Here is a 6,000-nt window from a genome sequence, read left to right on the forward strand (position 1 = left end):
TTTTACATGGACTTTTTAAAATATAGGTATGCAAGTATAAGGAAGACGAAAATCCAAGGTTCTACTATAAAAATTGTTTCATCACTTAGGTAAGATAGGTAAAGTTTTTTACATTGAAAGGGGCAGAGATAGCTTTGCCACTTGGTTTGCCAAAAAGCCTTGTACCGTTGCCAATTTGAAGCTACAATTGATCAATGATATGCAAGCGTTAGGGTTTCCAAGAAATCAATTGCTTATAGAAGATTCTTAATATATTTTTTGTATCCTTTAAAGATTTAGAGATCATTCAACATTAATATTTTCTTTTATTCTCTTATTCATTTTTCTCTGGCATATCGTTAACTTTATAAATGAATCATACTTTATGGTCAAAGTACCTTCTTTAACCTCAATGGTAGAATGTCTCTTTAACAAACCTTGGATGGTTTTGGATTTGACAATGATTCATTTATACTATGTACTAGTATTATAATGCCATTATGCATTAAGTTTATAAATGAATCTGTAGTGCCTGCCCCTAGGTCGCATTTTTGTTATCATTGTCAAACTCTTTTAGAGCTAGTTTTATGTTGATGGTTAGCAACATTGTTTTGAGACTATCAAATATTGTGCTATGGATTCAGTTGATATGTGATGAGATTACTTAGACTCTACATTTCATGTATGCATGATGATTATTACATTATTTTCAGTTATTGATTAGTTAGATGGTTTATTATCACATGTTTTTTCTTATGGATACTTACCCCATACTTGCATGTGTATGGTGTGTGCATTTGTTCTTGGACAGTATTTTTGATGTGGTTAAAGAAAGGAGTCGTAGTCACCTGCTAGTCAGGATCTACACGATGCACCACTTTTTGCCATTGCCTGTTTAGCTTAGCATATATATATATATATATATATATATGTGTGTGTGTGTGTGTGTGTGTGTGTGTGTGTGTGTGTGTACATGCATGGTTTTTATGCAGGTTGCAAGTATCGGGTATCGACTTCTTTGAATTGTCAGGATGAGCGTACCCTATCGCACTATCTCAATGGTAAGAGAAGGGAGATAAATTCTCAAGTTCAAATCCCAACCCTTTAAGCCATTTGTCCTAATTGGATATTAGGACAAGTATCTGAGTTGAGTAACTTCTAAATGTGTCAAATGACGTAATTCGTGATATTAACCCTTTTGGTTTGATTTCGTATGTGTTTTGCTATAGTGGATTTTTCATATTTTATTTTATGAGTCTTTGGTGTATTTTCTATTAATTAAGCTTAATTAAAAGATTTAATTAATGGTTTAATTTAATGAAAAATTAATATGATATTTTAATATTTATTTTATTTAATTAATTGAAAAAATAATTAAATAAAAGAATTAAATTTGGAGATTAAAGTTATAAGTTTAAATATGGAACATGATAATATTTATTTAATTTAATAATAATATATTTAGAGTTCATTTTTAAATAAATGTTAAATAATAATATTATTATTTAAGTTAATAAATATTTTAGCAATTAAGTTTCAAAAATGAATTTAAAAGTGGAAAAGATATTAAAATTATTAAAAGATTCTAAATTGCATGATGTGTGCATGTGATTAAAATATAAATATATTAAGATAAAACAAGTGGAATTATTAAAGTTAGTGCATGAGATTTAAAAAATTAAAAAATTAAATTGAAAAGAGTAAAGTGAATATTAAATTAATTAATGTGCATTATTCTAATATTTGTTCACATAGGAGTTTGCAAATTCTTGAGAGTTGTCAAGTAGACAATACAGGAGTTTGCACTCTAATTATGCATGTGTTGTCAACAACACAGGAGTTAGCGCACAAATTAAGCACATGGTGTCTACAACCTTATGACTCATCTAGAAGGTTGGAAAAGACTCATGCTTAGTTGTCAACACCTTCTGGTTGTTTTTAGAGACATTCTTGGTGCTTCCTGAGAGTCCTTTATATTCAGGCACTCTTAGAAGCTTAGGGAGCGTGTTTAGAGGACTCGGGAACGTGGGAGAAGGAAGGAGCTTGCTCTGCAGTTTTTGAGGAGAAGTGATTTAGCATCAGTGTCCAAGTAGACACTTGTGATTTTGGCATATGATATTTCATTTCTTGCACTTCCTGTCTTCTTCGTATCTTCTGAATGTTTTCTGAAGATTTCATGCGTTGAATATCTTGGTTGTATGCATTCTTGTTATGGGTAGTTAAATTCTATATGAGAAAATCCGACATGCGTAGGTCTGAGGAATTTATGGGTCTAGGGTTTTCAGATGCGTATGAACAAACCTTTTTATTAATGGGTAAATTTAGAGAACAATCACTATTTAGGAGAAATTCTTGATTCATAGAATTAAAAAGCCCTATTTATGTTAAAAAAAAAATACACACACACACATTCGTCGGAATACCAAATATAAAAATCACAGTGAGAAACTTTATTAAAAATTCTGAATAAACATATGGGAGTAACGTTTTTGAAAATGTTAAATAAAAACAAGATAATTTAATTAGGGAGGGGCGGGATTACCCTCCTCGTACCCCCATGACCCGTACCCATTTGATGAATGCACCGGCGGACCTGTGAGTGCAGGCCGAGACTGTTCGTCCGAGCTTTTTAAGCCATGCGACTCATATTGTTATGCATTTCTTTTAAAACACAATGCCGAATGTTGGCATTAACTTATGTTAAAGAGCCATAAGTAAGATGGGACCCCCACCTACGCAATGGGCATTCGCAAGGTACTGCGTACCCGCGACGGCGGTTGGGTTATGTGCATATTATGTTATGTTTCATTTAAAAAAAAAAAGGTTTATGTTATGTAATTCGATTTTGAAATATATATATATATATATATATATATATATATATATATATATATATATATATATATATATATATATATATAATATAATATTGTAATTCAATTTTTAAGTATGATGAAGTTATTGAATATTAATTATTATATGTGTGTGTGTGTGTAATATTAATAAAATTATATTTAAGTAATTAATCAAGTTAATGAAATTTCAAATAAGTGATATAGTTAGAATTTATTTAATTAGAATGAGTTCAAATAACGTTAGTGGGATTTGAAGTTACCAATTATTTTGGGTTCTTGAAATTGTAAATCGGAAAATGATAAACGATTTAAAAGTATTAATAATAATTTGTCAATTATTATTAAAAGAGGAGAGATATTAATATAGTTTTATGTAGTTAGAATTTAATAATTAACTTAATTAAATTTAGTTTAATTAAGGATAATCATTAGTATAAATCGAAGTTTTTTTGAATTATGCAATCATTATTACTAATTGATTATTGGAATTCAATGGGTAAGTTATTTATTGAAGATCAAAATTAAATGGGGGGTTAAACTTAATTGATCCAACTATTTAGACAGGATATCCATAGGGTAGCAGAGAGTCTTCTCGCTTGATAATAATCATTGAATTATTAGTTATGATATTAATAATTAGTTATTCGATAGAGTCTTAATTGAAATGATTATCGATAATATGAGTTTGTTAAGGAAATATTAGTATTCATTGAAAAGAGTGACAAATGTGGTCATTATAGATTTATTAATAAAATTTCCAATATAACTTGTTATTAAATAATAACGAGTCATTGTTGAACTATTAATATTGGAGAATTGGATTATAGTTGACTTTTAACTTACAAATTATAGGTAGTTATTAATCAACTGATATTCATTGGGTTGTTGGTATGGTTATGTAATTATTAATTAAATTAATTAATTAGAGTTAATTAAATTAAATTAATAATTAAGTTATGTAATAGAGTTTTAGTTGATATGATTCTTTTAACAAAGTTGTAAAGTATTTACATCGAAGTTGATAAGTCTTATTCTAATGACTTGAATAATGACTTTAGATATTTTAATGGTTATTAGTGATGATTTAATTATTATAACGATTAAATTAAGAGACCTAAATTTTAGTAATATTTAGTTGAATTTTAATTAAGTATTGTTAGAATGATAAAGAGTCATACCTATGTTCATTATTAATTGATTTAATTAAGATTAATTAATAAAGTGAATAATATTAATTAAGAGACAATGAAGATTAGTGTAATGAGTAAATATTTATCCTTTAGTTATTCTTAGAATGTAATTTTAAATAATGGAAGGATAATGTTATCGAGGGAACAAACGGGGTGACATGTAGGTCAAATGATTAATCTTATATACTTGAAGTATACTTGCAAACAGAAACTAAAACCTCCATACTCAATTCAACTATGTAATTTTAGCAAACCAAAAACATGTGCTTGCATTGTGTTTTCTCTATGTTTCTTGTTTTGGATTTTTGGGTTGACTAGTGTTGACCAGTTATAGGACGTCTACCAGAGGCTCGGGGGTTATGATTGTGATGTCATGATGATGTCTTTTGATCTCGATTCTTTATAAACCCAACCATAGTAATGTGATGGTATGCTCTATGAGATGTTTGTATTTACTGATTGTTATTGCTCATCAATCTTTTTGAGTGAAGCTGAGTTATATGTATCTGAGATACTTGACTTAACCATTTTTGAGTCATCGATCAATTATCCTTGGATTACTTTCCAGTCACCTTGATGATGTCATGTTTTGACTCAACCATTTTGGAGTCTTCGATCAATATGATTTTGAGATATATTTTCGTTATTGAGAACCAATAGGATACTTTTGATTATTAGTGATACCTTCAGTTGCCAATAGAGAACTGTTGTAGTCATGATTATCTATGGATGTTTTTCATGTGCTCATGGAGATTTAATGCTGTTATTATGGATTATTCTTTTGGTATTTTTCAGTCGCTTGTATAGGACTGTGGTGATTTTGTGATTTATGATTCCATGAGCTTAGGGTAGGTTATTTACTTGTAGTGTCGGGAAGTGGCTTGCAATGGGGGTCGGGGCCCTAAGTGGTTGCTAAGGTAACTCATTGTAAGTTGTTTTAATAAGTGAAAACATTTACACTAAATGGGGATTAAATGAATCTAATAAGATAATTGTATGTTCTCGCCCATGCCTTGAGTGCTAGTATAGGCTAGGATGGGAGTAGAGAGAACGCTTGGTTGTGACCTTGCATTCCGTAGTATGCCTCATCAGTATGAGAGGATACTAGTGGCCGCATAGGGATCACTAGGGGGCTGGGGTCTATTAAGAGACTGTTAGGGTAATCTAGTGTGATCTGTGCGATGACACTTTCCCGCTTGCATAGTAGGTTTCCTACATGTCTTTGTTGTGCCTTTGGGATTAGATGTCAGTTTGTGATTGGAACCTTTGAGTTAGTATACTTTTAGGATTCTTGGACTTAGAGAGTATTTGTGCTATGTGATTTGATAGCTTGTTTGTGACTTGAGATTATCTCCTCAACACGGTGGGAGTGGACCATTTAGGTTCCACTTGGTCAGGTGGTAGTGTTTTTTCACTCTTACCATTTGAGATCCGTCTGAGACAGTGTGGCTGATGCATTCTTTGTTGGTATCTATCTTCATGGATTATGATGGTGGACATGTATCCTTACATTGATGATTTGCATATGTTAGATGATGTTATCTTATGCTTTACTTTGCATGTTAGATTACTTTTCTGCATATGTAGTATGATTTAGGAGTGACATTCCTACTATGTTAATACCGATGATCTCTTCAGTGATTTGGAATGTTATGCACGAAGGGATGACTAGGATACATGATGGTCTAATGATGTTATTTACGGTTGGGAGGAATCATGCACTTAGTTAATTATGTTTGATGATTTATGGTTATGATGATGATCATGTATGGTTTGTGGTTTCATTTATGTTATTGCATCATGGATTAGAGTTAGTATGATGATGTAGTTTATTTACACGGATGAATATTCTTTTAAACCTTTCATACCCTGTGGCATGTACAGTGGATGATCGAGCAATCAGAAATGTAATTTAAGAACGTTGGACTTTTCAGTATTATATCATGTGGATGGAATCATTAATAGTTAGTTTAGAT

This window comes from Cupressus sempervirens, chromosome 3 (genome assembly GCF_028749045.1).
Source record: "Cupressus sempervirens isolate cs-2001-9-10 chromosome 3, ASM2874904v1, whole genome shotgun sequence".
NCBI classification, from domain to species: Eukaryota; Viridiplantae; Streptophyta; class Pinopsida; order Cupressales; family Cupressaceae; genus Cupressus; species Cupressus sempervirens.